This window comes from Rattus norvegicus, chromosome 20, assembly GCF_021556685.1.
Source record: "Rattus norvegicus strain SHRSP/BbbUtx chromosome 20, alternate assembly SHRSP_T2T, whole genome shotgun sequence".
Classification (NCBI taxonomy): domain Eukaryota; kingdom Metazoa; phylum Chordata; class Mammalia; order Rodentia; family Muridae; genus Rattus; species Rattus norvegicus.
The window spans coordinates 47,079,328-47,098,526 of NC_141553.1; the positions used below are offsets into that span (position 1 = coordinate 47,079,328).

Here is a 19,199-nt window from a genome sequence, read left to right on the forward strand (position 1 = left end):
AGACCACCAAGAACAGAAAACGGAAGTGACAGGCTTGGGCCTGGACCACCGTTTTCCTAGTTGAGGGGATCTATAGGAATCTCTTGGGAAGTCTTTCTGGATTGTTATAGCAGTAAAGGACAAGTTGGATAAAGCATCGAGAATGTACCCCTCGGGCCAGAGGGCAGACCAGTTTGTAAGAACAGGACAGGTGGAACCAAACTTGTGACCTGGCAGTGGTGGGTTTTGTCACCTTGTCCCAATTCCGGAAGGAATTCCTTTCTCTTAGAAAAAGATTCAAGCAACTGTCAGACTATACAAAAGGGAGACTGTGACTGCTGGAGCATTTGAAAAGCAGAGCATCAGCACACCTCATTGAAAGTGCTTCTTGGCTGTGCTTTGATAAAGTTGGTGAGGAGCTCCAGCATCAAAGCAAGCAGTGCGTTTGCTAATTTTATAAGAGGAAAACCAGAACACAATCATATGAAGTGTTTCATACATGTACCTGGAAAACTACAGGTAGTGTGTGGGTTTCAAGGATGATGATTAATTGCTGTTGCAGTAGAACTGTACAGGCCAGGCCACTCAGTTGTCTGAGCTGTTTCTTTTAATTACCACGTGTCCCCAAGTGCACACCGGGCGCTGTAAGGCACTATACTTGACTTACACTTTGGTTTTGGAATATCCACTCTACTGGTTAAGTTGGTGTTCCAGTGGGAATCTACACAGGATGTTCGGGGAAGGCAGATCCGCTGCTCTGATTGGACAGTGTTGTTACACTGTTGGTCTGGATTTTCCCTATCTCCCAGAGACTGTGCTAACTTTGTTTTTACACTTATGTTTTTATTTGCCCTGAAACTTTGAGAGAAATTAACAGTTCTGATTCTGAATTGCATAGAATGGCTGGGTTTACAACAGAAACACTTCTTATTTCTACTTATTTTTCAGTATGTCTCTATAATAAGGATATTGATTCAAATACACTTATTCTTTGAGTGAAATCGGTAAAGTAGAATACATAAGGTCAGTTTTTATATTTTCAAAGTAGAATTAAAAAACAAACAAAACATTTAGAGCTAGGCAAGCACTGGCAGTTGTCTGAGTTCCAGGCCAGACAGGCTACACAGAGAAACCCTGTCTCAACGAAACCAAACCAAAGCAAAAACCAACCAACAAAAACCGCCTAGAATATGAAAATATCTTGTCAGACCGTTGTACCACATGTTCTCACGTAAAACAAGCCATGATAGGCTTTATTTTTGTGGATCAGTGTCTGGTTACGATTCCTGGCTTTACACTAACACTTGCGTCTCTGGTGATTTGGCAGTGGGATTAGTTTTATGTTCATCACTAATCAGCCATTTGACAGAACAAAAGGTTTTAGTGGTAGTTCTCAAAGGTGACACAGATTTGGATGGTAAAGGATTCTATTGTCTGGTCATTCTAAATTACAGTCCCCTCTTTTTACATTTTGGTAAGCTCCGGGAAAATGAGTAGTGCTTGATGCTATTTTAGGGAGCAAGAGAGATGAGGCCTGCTAGAGAGAAATAACTCTAGCGTGTATAACACTATTACATATACATACATATATGCATTTATACACACACAAATGTGCACTAACAAACAAAATTTGTTAGAACTTTAGAGTAACATTGGAAGAAATAACTCTGAGGAACAAAACCTTTGCTTAGCCTCAGTTCTAGCTTCCAGATTGTTCCTTCAGAATGAGATTTTCAAATGAGATCCAGAACAGGCTATACCATGCGGTGTGAATTTATAGCACGCTAGAAATGTCTGAATTTTTCACCTTTTTATATTTAATTGGTGGGTAAAGATTTTCATACACAGTGGTACTTAGTAGTGTTTTGATTCCTGTGTACATTGTATACTGTTTCATTAGGGTAAAAATGTTTCCTCAAACACTTAGCATTTCATTGTGTTGAAACCATTAAAAATTCTTGTTTCTAGTTTCCTTGACTTGTGGAATATCTTACTATTATATACAATTTCTTTGCTGTTCAACATGGCACCATGGCTTATTTTTCCCAAAGTTTTTCCCCTTAATAAAAATGTTACTTATTAATTTTTCATTTGGAAGGAAAAATAATGATCCCCTATAAAAAGCAGTCAGGTTTGCACTTTCTTTTTTTTTTTTTTTTTTTTTTTTTTGGTTCTTTTTTTTCGGAGCTGGGGACCGAACCCAGGGCCTTGCGCTTCCTAGGTAAGCGCTCTACCACTGAGCTAAATCCCCAGCCCCAGGTTTGCACTTTCAAGATGGCCACCTAGTGAGAGTGTGCTGCCAAGCTTGAGGCTCGAGTTGGATCCTGGGGATCCACATGGAGGGAGGAGAGACCCATTTCCACAAGACTGTCCTTGGACTTCCACACCTGTGACACGCATTCAAAGGAAATAAATGCCAAAAAAAAAATCAGGCTTAAAATTAATTACCTACAATTTACTTATTAGAACTATTATGTGTGGACTGTGGCATGCACATGGAGGGCAGGAGACAACTTTTTGGCTCTCATCTACCTCATGTAAGTTCTGAGGGTCCAATCAATTGCCCTGCCGGCCCTACCAGACAGGTGCCTTCACCTGCTGAAATTTACCTCGCGGGGTCGAGTATAGGGCCTTGGGAATACCAGGCCTGTGCTTCCTGCTCCAGGATAGCTTAGCTTTTTAGTTCATAAGGCTTTTCTTTAGTAGTGAAAAGTCTCGCACTGTGCTGGAGATACAGCTTGGTTGGTAGAAGGCTTGCCTAGCATACAGAAGGCTCTGGGCTCTACACAGGGTAAACTGGATAAACTGGACTTGGCACAGTGCCAGTGCTTGGGAAGTGGAGCCGGGAGGATCAGACGTCTAAGACTGTAGTTGGCTATATATGAGGTCTGTGCAGCCTGGGGCACATGAGAGAGACCCTGTTTCAAAAACAGTTGGGCATAAAACTTTACAGTGACAAGTCTGATGATAGTGTCTTTCTAGTTATGGACACTAAATTATGACTGATAAAGGAATATTGTTAAAACATTCTTTTCATTAAAACCTGATTCCGTGGCATAGGATCATCTGTGAAAACTTGTCCAATGTGAGTTGGATTTCCAAGACTAACTGAAAACAAGAAGCTGCCTTTTGTGACCGATGGTTTGAAAGATGCGTGGTAACTGAAAGTGAAAGCTGCCAGAGTGCTTAAGCGTTTCAGTTTGTCTTAGGGTGCACATGTTTTTATGTGTCATGAAGTCCTTCACAAGTAGCTGTGACTACATGGAGGTAACCATGGGCAAACAGTAGGTACAGTAGCATCTGTCTGCTTTCAGTGGAGTTTCCACAGTGGGTTCATGGATGAACATGGTGGCATTTTGGTTGGTGGCTTCTGGAGGTTTAGGAGGTTAGCTCTGCGATAATAAATAGTATTTTTCAAACTGCCAAGAGCTTTAGGTCATCCAGCTCAGCTGCCTCTGTTTACCCAGGGGGAGTTCGGGAGCTCATGGCTCCAAGAGGAAGCCTGAAGCCCAGACCACCCGAGGCTTGTATTTTGTCATTCATTTTCCTTCCTAATGAGAAGAAAGCAAAAAAGGCCATTTCTTCTCTACCTTTGGCAATTTTATTCTAAGCACTTCATGCAAAAAAAAACCAAAAACCCAATCAATCAAACAAATTAACAAAAAACAAAACAACAAAAACAAAAAGCCAAAGAAAGACCCATACCAGAAATACGGGGAAAAAACTCTAGGAGAGGACATCTAAAGAGGAGTGCAGAGGAGGAGTTATGTGGGGTAAAGTCGGTAGCTTGCGCAAGGGCCCAGAGTCAATCCCCAGAGCAACAGAACAGCAGAAGAGTGTATCTGCATGGCTGCTTATCTTCCTGACTTACCCTGGTCCTTGTGTCAGCTCTGTGGACCTTTCTCTGACTTGCATGCCGTAGAGTCGGTGTCTGCCTTTGGTCTTTTTTCACTGTGCACTGAGGTCCAAGTTGCTGCCACTGTCACTCTTTCTGAAAATAGTCAGGTGTATTTGTTAGGAAAATTATACATTTTTTCTTATGTCTAACAGAATCAGATCTAACCTCTTAATTTGACATCAAAAGACATTTACAGTCAGATCCTGACCAATTCTTCTCTTTCTAGTTCATTGAATTGATTTACTATTGTAGCGTTGAACTATGTTTTCTAGGACTTAGTTCTTCCCTGCCTGACATCTACATTTTAACTAGGATGGGGTTGTCCTTGTTCACATTTCAGTACCCAGCTCTATTTGCTTTCTGCCAGAAGTCTCCCCTTAGTCATTCAGTGGACCTAGCTGTGCCTCCGTTCATCCTTACAGACAGTTTCGCTGTCTAAGATGTTACAGTCTCTCATAAGTGGTTAGCTTCAGTGTCTGGTACAGGCTTGGGTATATATACATGATCAGATGCTATGTGTGTGTAGTGGCACACACTTGTAATCCCACCCAGCACTCAGGAGGCAGAGGAGGAGAAACAGCTTCAACTCCAGCCTGGGCCGCGTGAGACCCTGTTGGAAACAAACCCAAATTGTTGAATTTAAAAGTTCTGTAAATTGGTAAACATGCTTTCATAACCTTAAGAACAAATTAAAATCAGAGAGAGAGAGAGAGAGAGAGAGAGAGAGAGAGAGAGAGAGAGAGAGAGAGAAAAGGATGATCAGGGACTCACAGAGATTCCCGTGTGCTGGGATTAAAGGTATGCACCACTACACAGCCGGCATGGAGTTTTGAACTGGTGATATCATATGAGGTGGGTGACTGATATATTTCTATTGGACTGACTAGTGATTTTAGGCTCTCTCCACTTAGCCCTTTCCTGCTAGCGCCATAGCATAAGCCCTAACACCTACCTGGTTAGTACAGGTCCAACCCAAGGCTTCTTGCAGGTTAGGCAGGCACAGGAGCTCCTTAGCTGTATTTCTAGCTCTAGCACTAATTAGTCTTACACACACACACACACACACACACACACACACACACACACAGGAGCTCCTTAGCTGTATTTCTAGCTCTAGCACTAATTAGTCTTACACACACACACACACACACACACACACACACACACACACACACACACCCCCGGCTATGTGCATGTTACTTTGTTTCTAAAAAGTTAGGCTTGTTTAATTGCCTCCCTTTCATTTTGAGGCAAAGGCTTGCTATGCAGCCCAGGCTGGTCTCAAACTCCCCATCCTTCTCACTGCAGACTCCAGAGTGCTGGGCGCACAGGTGCACGCTACCATACCTTACAGTTTCTTTTAATAGTGGTTGATAAAGAAAATAGTTATTTTGGAATAGTAATCATTTTTCCTTCTTAGAGCAAAGTGGTTTTTGCTAGAGTGTGAATTCTTCTTTTGTGCTTTTAATAGCTGTTTTATAGCCATGATTAGAAGACGCCAGACTCATATATTTTAGGGGTTCTTTCTTGATATTACAGATTTATGGTTAAAAAGTATTTTTAGCATTTAGTAATTGAAGTGAATGTTGGTTTATATTTAATTAGCTAACTTTTGCAATATAACCTTTCTAGAACTTTATTTTTTTGAGGCCTGAGGGAAATAATTTCTCACTGACTTTTGGTAGAAGCAGTAGTCCTGAGCCTGTGTGGACTGCAGCAGCCGTCTCAGCTCTGCTTCTTTACAAGTGCGCCTGAAGAAGGCTGGAACGAGTACCAGGGCGTGTAGGACAACTAGAAGGAACCACTCCACAGTTTGAAATAAATTGATAGTTTCAAAAAAATATTGTGGGTTTAGCAGTTAAGAGCACTTTGCTACCCTTCTAGAGGGCACAGGTTTGATTCCCAACACCCACTCAGTGGTGCATAATTATCTGTAACTCCAGTTCATGGTACCTCATGAACTCTTTTGGTCTTTATGGGCATCATGCAAGAATTCATACATACATACATACATACGTACATACATACATACATACAGGCAAAACACTTATACACAGAAAATAAAACTAAATCTTAAAGTATCCTATACAATGAAGATCGCACTAGTTAGTGCAAGGGCATGGAAACGCAGCCGGTGTGGCAGATTTTCCCTCTGCCGTGCACTTTCCTCTCCGGGTTTGTGTATATATCAAGTATGCCGTTGATAGGATAAATGCTGTGGTCTGCATAGCTCTCTTTCTAAACTTCTACAACTTGAAGACCGATCATCGCATAGCTTATGTACAGACATGTCTTAATCGTTTTATTGTTTTCTAGTTTATCACACACATGCTTTAACTGTCCTTGATGGATTGTCCTAGGTTTTTTGCTAGTACTAACACTAGTGAATATCCCAGTAATATTAATATAATTCAATATTAATATGTCTGTAGGTTAAATTCCTAGACTCTCTACCTTTGGAAGTAGTGACTTGATATAGTTTGTTCATATTCATATACAGGATATACATCGAAAGTGGAGACTGAGGAGTAGCTTTTGAGATACTGTGAAGGTCAGTAATGGGTTATTTTGAGATACTGTGAGGGTCAGTAATGGATTATTTTGAGATACTGTGAGGGTCAGTAATGGATTATTTGGAGATACTGTGAGGGTCAGTAATGGATTATTTTGAGATACTGTGAGGGTCAGTAATGGATTATTTGGAGATACTGTGAGGGTCAGTAATGGATTATTTGGAGATACTGTGAGGGTCAGTAATGGATTATTTTGAGATACTGTGAGGGTCAGTAATGGATTATTTGGAGATACTGTGAGGGTCAGTAATGGATTATTTGGAGATACTGTGAGGGTCAGTAATGGGTTATTTTGAGATACTGTGAGGGTCAGTAATGGATTATTTTGAGATACTGTGAGGGTCAGTAATGGGTTATCTGGAGATACTGTGAGGGTCAGTAATGGGTTATTTGGAGATACTGTGAGGGTCAGTAATGGATTATTTGGAGATACTGTGAGGGTCAGTAATGGATTATTTTGAGATACTGTGAGGGTCAGTAATGGGTTATTTGGAGATACTGTGAGGGTCAGTAATGGATTATTTGGAGATACTGTGAGGGTCAGTAATGGATCATTTGGAGATACTGTGAGGGTCAGTAATGGATCATTTGGAGATACTGTGAGGGTCAGTAATGGGTTATTTGGAGATACTGTGAGGGTCAGTAATGGATCATTTGGAGATACTGTGAGGGTCAGTAATGGGTTATCTGGAGATACTGTGAGGGTCAGTAATGGGTTATTTGGAGATACTGTGAGGGTCAGTAATGGGTTATTTGGAAATGCTGTGAGGGTCAGTAATGGGTTATTTGGAGATGCTGGTGAGGGTCAGTAATGAGTTGTTTGTTTGCCACAGGACATGCAAGTTGCTTCCAGACACTGTTGCTTTAGGAATGTAGCATCGTAACCAGAACGAATTTTAAAATACAGTCTTGATGAAGGAAGTGTTTGTATTTTTGTCACTTTTTGGGACTTGATATACTGGATAAGAGGGTAATATGCTATTAAATGGTGAACTTGTTTATTGAAAAATGCTTAGGATAGTGTAGTTAGAGATGAAGTCAATGTAGTCTATTTTAAGTTAATATATTATAGTTTGAAGATTTCTTGCTGGTATCAGAGTATTTAGATGTTTTTTGAATATTTGGATATTAAAAACTGAGTGTGGCAAATCTTTAATCCCAGCAGTGGAGCATAGAGGCAGGCAGATCTGAGTCTACCCTGGTATACATAGCAAGTTCCAGACCAGCCAAAGCTATATAGTGAGACCTTGTCTCAAAAACAAACAAAAAGAACCCTCCCCAAACCAAAAATTACTTCAGCTCAGTGTTTGTAAAGGATGAACTTGTTTGTTACCGTGTTATGTAGCTGTCCAATGTTAGTACTTCCTTTTGGTTCTAAAACAAAGTGACAAGAAATATTTTTAGAGTGTATTTTAAATTTAAGTAACTCAGCCATTTCTTAAAAATAGCATTTTTGGTCTGGAAGCAGGCAGAGTTAGCCAACGATGCTATTTTAAAGATTTTGTCCATGTATAAATAGCTGAGTGTCCGACACCTCCTGTAATAGCTGTTTGGAGCATGCACTGTGCAGGATAAAAGCATCTTAAGAGAGAGAACAGGATGTGATTCAGGATGCAAGTGTGTAGCAGTAATTTTTTTAAGTTGAGGTTTGAGTTCTGCAGGAGTGAGTGATGGATCACAGAAATAAAAGCCTTTAGAGTCATTAGATAATTGGTATCCTCATACGATGTCTTTAATTTCACATATAAAAAGTCCTCTCGTGCTGGAGATCAAAAAATACAGTACATCTTCTACAAGGAAAGCATAGCTTTCTTGCTGAGACTTTAAAACTGTCTTTTCTACAAAAAAATAGAAAAGGAAACAGTAGTTTATGATAAATTACTGTGTCAGCAACAGCTTTCTGTCTGTTTACTGTATCTACCATCCTCAATTGCAAAGGTTTGTCACCTGTGTTGTTTAGGTATGATATACAGCCTCAGGATACATTTGACAGCTCACAGATGCATAAAGCTCTTAAAAAGAAAGTCATTTGTAAAAACATTGCAATTCAAGTTCATCATCAGCTACAAAGAGAAGTGAGGAAAAGGAGGTGTAGGGGTGGAAAAGAGAGGAAAGAATCTAATTCACTGAGTATTAGAGATCTACATAAACAAATATGCAAGCCAGTTAAAAATGAAGTAGCCAGGAAGTGGTGCATGCTTTTAATCCTAGCCCTCTGGGAGCGGGTAGATCTCTGAGTTCAAGACCATCCTGGTCTACAGAGTGAGTTTTAGGACAGCCTGAGGGCTACACAAAGAAACCCTGTTTCAAAAAACCAAAAATAGGGGCTGGGGATTTAGCTCAGTGGTAGAGTGCTTACCTAGGAAGCGCAAGGCCCTGGGTTCGGTCCCCAGCCCCGAAAAAAAGAACCAAAAAAAAAAAAAAAACCCCAAAAATAAATAAATAAATTCATAAATAAATACATAAATAAAATTAAGGAAACTTAAAAGCATTGGCTTTCCCAGTGCTTTAAGTCCCTTTTAAAGACACAGTTAACAGTAACCACATTGCAGGAGGTCAGGAATGCTGTCCAAGTCTGTGAGTGCTTGGCATACAAGCTTGGGTTTAGTTCCCAACCCTGTAAAAAAAGAAAACTTCTACAGTGCAAAATGAAAACAAAAAAGTAAACTTAACTTTTAAGAAAAGTAATGTTGCTGCTTTTGACTGCTTTATTACGGTGAGCTTATTTAACTTACTCTTTTAAAAAGATTTATCTAATTTGTATGTGTGTGTTCTATGTATGTATGTGTGTATTCTGTGTATGTTTGTTTGTATTCTGTGTATATATGTGTGTATATTCTGTATATGTATGTGTGTATTCTCTGTATGCATGTGTGTATTCTGTGTATATATGTGTATTCTGTGTATGTATGTGTATTCTGTGTGTGTATGTGTGTATTCTGTGTATGTATGTGTGTGTTCTGTGTGTGTAAAGGTGTGTATTCTGTGTATGTATGTGTGTGTTCTATGTATGTTTGTGTGTATTCTGTGTATGTGTGCATTCTGTGTGTGTATGTGTGTATATTCTGTGTGTATATATTCTGTGTATGTAGGTAGTACCCTTGAGACTAGAGGAAGGCCTGGGGCTTTCTCTGTAAAGGTGAAATTACAAGCGATTCTGAGCTACCCAGCTTGGGTACTGGTAACTTGAGCTCAGGTTTTTTGGGAGAGCAACAGCAAGTCCCCTCTAACTGCCTTTCTAGCACCCCCTGCCGCCATAAAGAATTAAACAAAATTATGGGTGTGTGCTTGTGTATGTGTGTGACTATGAGCACTGTGTCATGGTGTATATGTGGGGTCAGAGGGCAATGTGGCAGTCTGTTCTTGCCACCCACCATGTGGATACTGGGGTTGAAGTCAGATTGTCAGGCTTGAAGGAGGAGAGCACCTTGAACCATCTGAGCGCTCTCACTGTTCCTGGTGGTTGAGCGTCTTTCACAGTCATTTTGAGAGTCAGCGTGCTGCTGTTTTGATAATTGCCTGTTATTTCAGCTTGCAGGAGCTGGAGGAGGATCCCAGTTCAAGGGCAGTCTAGGTACAGAGAGACCAGGCCTTCAGGCCTTCTGCCTGTTTCTCAACAGCTACCCTTCCCAGCCACCCAAACTGGTAAAACCTTTCTTTCCAACAAAAAGCTATAAGTAATCCTCTTGGAAGGCAAAAGTTAGAATACAGCTTCAGCAACCACGAATTCACCTTTCTGTGCAGACAGTGGTTCTCAACCTTTTTAATGCTGAGGACCTTTAATACAGTTCCTTATGCTGTGAGGACCACACCCTCCCCAAATCATTCTTGCAGCTATTCCATGCCTGTGATTTGCTACTGCTGTGACCCGTGATGTAAATACCTGCTGGCAGGGCTCTGGTGTGTGACTGCTGTGAAAAAGCTGCTCAACTGCAGGTGAAGGGGCCGTGAGCCCTTGGGTGGGAGCTGCTGGTGTAGGCGTTGAACACTTACAAGCATCTCTGGTAGAGTTGACCTGGAGTGCTGTGCTGCATACACTGTGCTGCTGTGCTGTCCCCAGGGAATAGGACACTGTCAGCTCTGTCGTGTTGTGGGGCCACCAATATGTGTGATTTGTCATTGACTGAGACTTCATTATGCAGCAGCACATAGTAGGCTCTTATGCTCTGTGCAGAACCAGTGTTGTTTGTTGATCTTTTAGTAGAAATACTTTGTGTGTATTCCACTAAAATCATTAAATAGTGGCTGTACACACTAAAAGCCAAACCTTCAGCAGTGTCGTTGTACATAAAATGGAAAATAAAATCTTTTTTATTGTCTCTCTCCAATTTCTCAGAAGTATCTCTTTTGATATATACAATTTTACTCTCATACACTATATCCAGACCACAGCTCCCCTCCCTTCACTCCTCCCAGTCCCCCTCCTGCTCCATTTGTATTCTTTAAGGACTTCTCAATTAATTTATGATTCTGTAACATTTACAGATGTCTGGAAGATTCAGGTCTCTCTTCTCATCTGGCTTTGTCTCTTGTGTCTTTACTCGTGTTTGCTTGTTAGTTTGGGTAGATAACTGCATTTAACTTCAAATCTGTAATGAGTAGCCCTACTGTTCTCATCTTGTGCTTCACTCGTGCCATGTGGACATCCTTCTGTGGCCCGTTCAGCATTTGAGTGGTGTTTCAGTGTCTTGCATAACCCAAGTGGACCTCCAGCCTGCTGGGTTGCTAAGGCTGGTTTTGAGCTCCTCTTTGCTTGTCTCTACCTCCGAAGAGCTGGGTTACAGGCAAATTCTTACATCCTGTTATTGATTTGATCCCTGTATCCTTCATCCGTTTCTTCAGGGATGCTCATTACCAGCCACCTTCCTCCACTCTTCCTTCAGTGCTGCTTAAACTTGTCCATGTTCAGCCCTCACTACGTCTGTGCCGAGACATTTCCCCTTTATTTTAGTTTCAGTTTGGTCTTCAGTGAGGCCTGGGTTCCTATTTATGACTTGAATTCAAGATTCTGAATTTTTTGTTTTAGGGGTTTTCAGTATCATTGCTATGAACAGTTCTTTTGTTTTTGTTTTTCTTTCTTCCTTTTTTTGTAAATAGCTTTGAGAGGGGGAAAGAGTGGGAGAGGGGGAGAGACAGAGTTAGATGGACAGGTGGACAGAGAGACAGACATAGAATGTGTTAGTCGTGTGGGAATTGAGCATGCTTTTGACACACTGCCTATGGAATCAGAGCGCTTTTCTGGACTAGGTTCTCTTCCACCTTGTTCAGGGCAGTGTTTCCTTTCTGCTTCTGTGAGTATAGTCTGGCCTAGTTAGTGAATAAAGAAAAGAAACAAAAAGGAAATGCATGACTGCTCTTAGGTATGGTGGAAGAGGATGTTTCTTATAAATATGGGGGAGAGCATAGTGAGAGGCAGAGGCGTCTTAGGGAGGCCAGAGTGGTCCTGATCCTGAACTGTGTGGGGGAGGGGAACCTAGTGCAGCTGCCATGAGGCCAGAGGTACCAAAGGAGGGGCAGGTAGCCAAAATGTCTGGATGATATAGGGAAGAGCCTCTGGGGGTGGGGTGGGGCTGCAGAGTTCAAGGCAGAGGGCTGCGTATGCTAGCTATGCCCTGTAACCGGTAGTTACATATGTTAACTAGGCACCTCGGGCCACTTGTCCCAGGTTTGAAACTTAATAATTAGTTTACAAACTTTCTAAGATTCTCTGGTCCTTGTCTGTGGGAGTGCTGAGATTACAGACGCACACCTTTGCATGCCCCTGCCTACCTCCACCTACACTCTCTTCTCTGGCGTCCTCAGGTACTGACAGCAAGTACCTTACTGTTAGGTTTTATTTGTTTGGCCTTTTGAGGCAGTGTCTCATTAGGTAGCCTTAACTGACCCGATATTCACTAGGTAACCCAAAAGCTGCCCAGAATGTACAGAGATCCACTTGCCTCTGCCTAGGGGTGCTTTTTATAGCAATTTTCTGTTTTTACTTTGTACTGCTTTTCTTTTTCCCTTCTTAGGTTTTCTGACAGTCTCATGTTACACTAAGATAATGGGAATATTTTTCTAGTCTAACTTTCAGAGACATACTTATTTACTTACCAATGTATAGGGACTTTGAAGGGCTACAGGAATGTGCTGAATTCTGCAATTTTAAGTATTGTGCTGCCTGCAAATTCAGTACCTTTGTATTAAAGATATAGTTGAAAAAAAATGTAAGGTCTCTCTTTCATATTTCCCCAAATAAGTGAATTTGGTGTATTTATATCCAGCTATATTGCTTTTAAGTTTTTTTTTTTTTTTTTTGGCCTGAATGACTAAATGACTAACAGGAGACAGTTTAGTATGGAGAAGTTTACATTTAACCCCCGCACAACCAGAAAGCTGTGAGACAGTAGAGCAGAGGCTTGCTCAGCAGATACGGTAATACGTGGGAGCTGGACCGCTTAGCACAATCACGTCCGTCCTACGAGAGTAATTTCTGACAGTCTCCATCTGTCCTCATGTCCTCCACCAGCCTGTCCATCCATCCATTCCTGTCCTGCCCATCAGCACACTGTTGTCTGCCTGCCTGCCTGCCTCTGTCCATGGATATGGCTTCCTCTCATTGTTCCTCCGTTTGTGCCAATTGATTTAATTAATTCTTTACTAGAGTTTGGTTTCTTCCATGAGCCAAGTGTTGTGACACAGAAATGCTGCAGAGACAAAGGAGAGGTATAATCTGTGTGCACAGCCAGGACGTAATACTCAGGACAGATTCCTAATGGCAGTGTCTGTGGGATGGAAGTCTTGGCTGAGAGAAAAACTGAGGACGTGACCCAAGGATGTACATGGAAGAGGAAGCTGTTTTAGAAACTGTACTACTAGAAAGTGTATTTGCTGTGCACACATTTCCCACTTAGAATGACAAAACATTTAAAACGTAATGTGTAATTAGCGGAGCCTGAAGTGGTGGATGACTTGGAGGAAACTTTTCCAGGCACAAGAAAGCATTTCTATTTGCACGCAGTTGCGGAGAGCAGCTGTGATAGCATGTTCAAGGCCTGGGCGAGTTCAAACCGTAGAATCCCACAATGGAGAGGTGAGGTGGGCACAGAGTCCCAGAGCTGAGGAGTGTTTGTGAGGTGAGAGGCAGCTTTCTTTAGTGGTGTGAGTGCTGGTCTGTTGCTCTCACTCTGGGGCAGGCACCGCTCCCAAGAGGTGTTAGTTGGTCAGCACAGACTGGCGTGTATTTGGAGGGGGGGTGAATGGGAGCTGGGAGTCAGGTGGGTAGGGAGAGGGGTGCGTGTGGAAGCTACTGGGAGGGAAGTTAGCGTGAAAATACATCAGATGAAGTTCTCAAGACTTCATAAACCCTCTTTGTTTTAAAAAGTACATGTAAATATCATGTATTGGAATAAGCAAAAGCCTTAGATTTAAGCACATGGACTTGTAGTCCTGGATACTTTGGCTGAGGAGGATAGCTTCAGTCTGGAGTTCTATGCCAGCCTGGGCAATATACCAAAATCTCGTCTCTTAAAAAAGTTTAAAATATCATAAATGTTTTAATTTACATATTCTAAAACCCAATATATAAAAATGGCAGTAAGGAAAGTTAGGAATTTTAGAAAAATAAGGAAGAGTATAGTTGAGTGTGAGAATGCATACGTGTAATCTCAGAAATGAAGTTGAGGCTAGGGGACAGATGGTTTGAAGTTGCTTGGGTCACATATTAAGACCTAATGACAAGATCAGAACAAAAGAAAAAATTATTTGCGAATATCCAGAGTATTGTTAGTATTTTGACTTATCTCCTTATAGTGCATTTAAAAAAAATACATGCATAATATGCTTTTTTTCTAGTAAGGTAGAATTTAAGTAACAAAATTCATAATTCTGTGCAGCTAGGTGGGAGACTAGACAGGAAGATCTCTTGAGCACAGGGTTTTAAGGCCTGGGCCACATATTGAAACTCTGTTTCAGTGGGAAGAGAAATGGTTCATCAGTTAAGAGAGCGCACTGTTCCCGTAAAGTACCTGAGTTTGGTTCCCAGCACCCCATGGCGGAGGGATCACAATTAAGTGCCTATAACTCAAACTTCAGGGAATCTGAAGTCTGGTTTTTGTGGATACTTTGTGTACAAATCTGCCTTCAGACACAGTTGAAAATATAAAAGTCAAAAGGGGAGGTTAGAGGAAGGGTTGAAAGAGCTGAAAGAGCTTGCAACCCCATAAGAACAACAATGCTGACTATACACGGACTGACCCACGGCTCCAATTGCATATGTATTTGCAGAGAATAGCCTTGTTGGGGCACCAGTGAGTGGAAGGGGAAGCCCTTGGTCCTGCCAAGGTTGGACCCCTCAGTGCAGGGAAATATGGGGGGGCAGTAAGGGGGATGGACGGGGGGGGGAATACCTGCATGGGGTAGGGGTAGGGGAGGGGATGGAGGCTTATGGACAGGAAACCGGGAAAGGGAATAACATTTGAAATGTAAGTAAAGAAATATATCTAATAAAAAAAGTCAATTTGCAATAAAGTAATTAAGAATTCAGTAAAAAAAAAGGGAGGAGGAGGAAGGAAGACAGAAAAGAGGTAGAAGGAATAAGGAAGAAGAAAATGAAGGAGGAGGGAGGAGGAGAGGAGGAGGATGAGGAGGAGAATGAGTAGGAAAAAGAGAATGAGGAGAGGAGGAGGAAGAAGGAAGGAAGGAGAAGAGGAAGAGGGAAGGAAGGGAGGAGGAGAGGAGGAGGAGGAGGAGGAGGAGGAGGAGGAGGAGGAGGAGGAGGAGGAGAAGAAGAAGAAGAAGAAGAAGAAGAAGAAGAAGAAGAAGAAGAAGAAGAAGAAGAGCTGAGCCTGTTAGATCATACCTCTAATCCTAGCACCTAGGAGGCGGAAGCAGGCAGACCTCTAAATTTGAGACCTGTTTGGTTTACATGGCAAATTCCAGGCCATCCAAAGTTTCATATAGAGTCTCTGTCTCAATAAATGAGAAAAAAGATACAGTTTAGCCTGTTTTAGTACATTGAGTGTTTTGTGACTGTTACTACTGCCTAATTCTGGGAGATGTCGTCTCGAAGGAGCCCCGTCCATATTCATTCTTTCCCTCTCAATCCTGGCAAGCACTGTCTGCCTTCTGTTGGTGGGTGGTGAACAGTCTGGCCTCTATGACTGACCTACTTAACTGTGCACGGTACTTACAGGGTATACCAGGCTGAGGATGTGCTCACACTTCCTTTTTGTGGATGGGTAATAATACGGCCACATTTTGTTTATCCATTAATGAAGATTTGTGTTCCCTCTACTTTCTGGTACCTAAGAATAATGTAAATATGTATACACATTTTTGTTTGAGCATATGTCTTTGCATATATACCTAGGACGTAGAATTGCTCAGGCATATGGTAATTCCAATATAGAACGTTGTGAGAAACTGACAAGATGTGTTGCATGTTGGGCGCACCATTCTACATTTTTACCTAGTGTTTGTGATCGATTTCTCAGTCTTTAAAAAAAGATTCTATTCTTTGAGAATTTCATATATGCACTCACTATGTTTTTATTTGTTGAACTCCTTACTCTCCCAATTCTACCCTCATCTTGCCCTAATGCTTCTTCCCAGATCACTTCCCCAACTTCCTGTCCTTTTTTTTTTGTTTGTTTTGTTTTGTTTTTGGTCTTGGTCCTCGTTTCTGTCTGTCTCTTTCTCAGACTCACTGATCCAGCATCTGTGCTGGAGCATGGTTGACCCACATCCTTCCTGTGTTTGCTGTTACTCATTGTTCTCTCTCTTTTTTTTCCTTTTCTTTTTTTCGGAGCTGGGGACCGAACCCAGGGCCTTGTGCTTGCTAGGCAAGCGCTCTACCACTGAGCTAAATCCCCAACCCTTCTCTCTTTCTTTTAAGAACTTGGAATTTATTTGTGTGTTCATGTGCGTGTGCATGCATGCCTTTGTGCACATGAAGTGCCACGTCACTTACATGCCTAGGTCAGAGTTGGCTCTCTTAGTCCCCTTTTAGGTGGGTCCTGGGGATGAGACTTAAATCACCAGACTTAGTGTGTCTTCCCTCCAAGCCTTCCAGCAACCCTCTGTTCTTTTTATAACTGTTCTAGTGGAAATAGTTTCTTGAGAGTTTTATTTTCCTATTGGCTTCTGATATTTAACATCTTTTCATGTATTTATGGCAATTTATATACCTTAGAAGAAAAGTCTATAGAAGTCTTTCTCCCATTAAACGTTCTTTTTTGACTATGACATTTAGAAACATTTGTGGTTGTTGTCTTTAGTTGATTGTATACAGTGTTTACATTTCTCCTTCTTTTGAGGTGGATCATCAGGTTGACTATGACATTTAGAAACATTTGTGGTTGTTGTCTTTAGTTGATTGTATATGGCGTTTACATTTCTCCTTTTGAGGTGGATCATCAGGTAGGCATACCACGTTGTCTTGAATTTTGTGACTTCTCTTCTGTCTCTCTCTCATATTTTTGTTTTGTTCGAGTGTTTTTCTTGCATGTATATCTGTGCACCACATGCAAGTCTGGTGCCACAGAGTCTCAGAGGGCATTGGATTCCCTGGAACTGGAGTCGTTGACAGTTGTGAGACTTGGACCTAGGTCCTTTGGAAGAGCACTTAGCTAGGGCTCTCATTCGTTGAGCTGTCTCTGGCTGCTGCTTCGTTGTGCCGAGGTCCTAAGCTTCTACCATGGTCCTAGGCTTGGGATGCTACAGAACTGAGCTTAGAGGCTCTCTGAGTGCCGCAGAAGGCTTAGGTAGTGCTGTGGGTGTTTGGATCTGACAGAGCACGTCTGCCAGAACCACCAGCTCGAGCAGTTCACATCGTACCTTTTAGGCTGCGCTTACTTGGTTTTGATGATGTCATGTTGTTGGGAACCTAGATGTTTAGCTTGTGATAAAAAGAAATATTATACAGAAGACTGCTGTGGAACCGGAAAGAAGACATTTTAGGAATTTTTTAAAGTAATTTTGTCAGGAGGAGGGGAAGAAGAAGGAGACAGCTTTGTATCTCTTCTTTCTTTTCCGAGGTTTTTGTTTTGTTTTGTTTTTGTTTGTCTTTTTGAGACAAGGTTTCTCTGTGTAGCCATCTATAGACCAGGATGACCTCAAACTCAACCCGCCTGCGCCTTCTGGGGCCTGGGACTAAAGGTGTGCACCACTACCGTGGACTTGTTTTCTGTTTCTGTTTTTCATGATTTGAAATAAGGAATGACATCTAACTTAAAATGAAAAGAAACTTTGCTAAGGTACATGTGGTTTTGAAGTTTTTCTATGATTGTATTTTTTAAATAGTAGGAAAACTGAGGTAAAGTCAACGATGTCTTTAACAGCAGCTGGCTCGATAGAGGAGAGGGAGGGAGGGGGCCTCGGGGAGGGGATGGATGGTCTTGCTATTTTCAGAGTTAATGTTATTTTGCTTTACTTGGTAAGAGAAATCTAACAGTTGAAGCAAGCTCCCCCACTGGGTGACGAGAAGCACCGGTGGCTGCACTGTGTCTCTTCCATTCCCTTAGCACTCCTGGGGCTGCGAATGCAGGGTCCTGCTTTATCCTTCAAAAACTCAGTTGCCCCACGAGAAGGATGGGCTCATATTGAGGAGGCATAGTTAGTGATGGGGCTGTGGGCTCCATGGGAACAGTGTGCTGCAAGGTGAGATGGAAAGACTTCTTCATTCATTGGGAACTAGCATAGTCCATACAGTTTAGAAACAAATGTAAATCTTCCTATATCTTTGGAGTAGGAATCAAAACAAATACAGTTCCTTTAAAACACACCAGCAGGGCTGGAGTGATGGCTCAGTGGTTAAGAGCACTGACTGCTCTTCCAGAGGTCCTGAGTTCAAATCCCAGCAACCACATGGTGGCTCACAACCATCTGTAATGGGATCTGATGCCCTCTTCTGGTGTGTGTGAGGACAGCCACAGTGTACTTATATATAATAAATAAATCTTTAAAAAAAAAAAAAAACAAAACCAAAAAACCAACGACCAGCAGTGCCATTCAGTAAGTACTCAGAATGGAGGTTGGCAATACATTTGCCAAGGAAAAAAACAACAGCCCGCCCTGGGCCTGACTAAAGAATGAGGGTAGTGCATTCCAGATGGAGTGGATTCCAGTATCTCCAGGGTGGGAATAGAATATACCCCCCCCCCCATCCACTCCCAGTTTTTCAAGGAGTACATACATGTTACAATAAAGAAACAATTAAAAATGTTTTAAGTGCCTTTAGTCCTTTTTCTAGAGATGGCTGCTGCCCAGTGGCCATAGTGGCCTCATAGAGGGCAACCTCATGGCCAGTTTTCTAACCATGTGGGGGCAGAGGGCAAGGGGGTGTGAACCAGAGCAGGGGCTGGGAGAGCAGGAGAGATGCTGGGTTTCTGCTCCTTTGTGATAGCTGTGGGTAGACAGGACAGGGCTATGAGAGAGCAGGAGAGCAGGAGAGATGCTGGGTTTCTGCTCCTTTGTGATAGCTGTGGATAGACAGGACAGGGCTAGGGGAAAGGATAAGAGGGTGTGTAGGGATAGAGCTCTGGCTAGGTGGAGGAGTGGAGACAGGAGTGACTGGCATAGAGACCTGAACCAGATTGTGACATGCTGGGCAAGGTTTGGGTATTGAAATGTAACTTTTAAAAAGATTCAAGGATTGAAAGCTAACTTTTAAAAAACGTTTTAGTCATAAGTTGCTGTATTTACTTTTCCTAGGGTTGTTACTTTTTCCTTTTTTTAAAGCAGAGTCTCACTGTATCTGCCTAAACGTCCTG

The 19,199-nt window shown here is 41.9% G+C and overlaps 1 protein-coding gene across 25 annotated transcripts in view; it reads left to right on the forward strand.

Annotated features, from left to right (window-relative positions):
- Window positions 1–19,199, forward strand: part of Cdk19 (cyclin-dependent kinase 19) — a 170,238-nt gene that overhangs the window by 31,305 nt on the left and 119,734 nt on the right. The gene's annotated exons all lie outside the window — the stretch shown is intronic.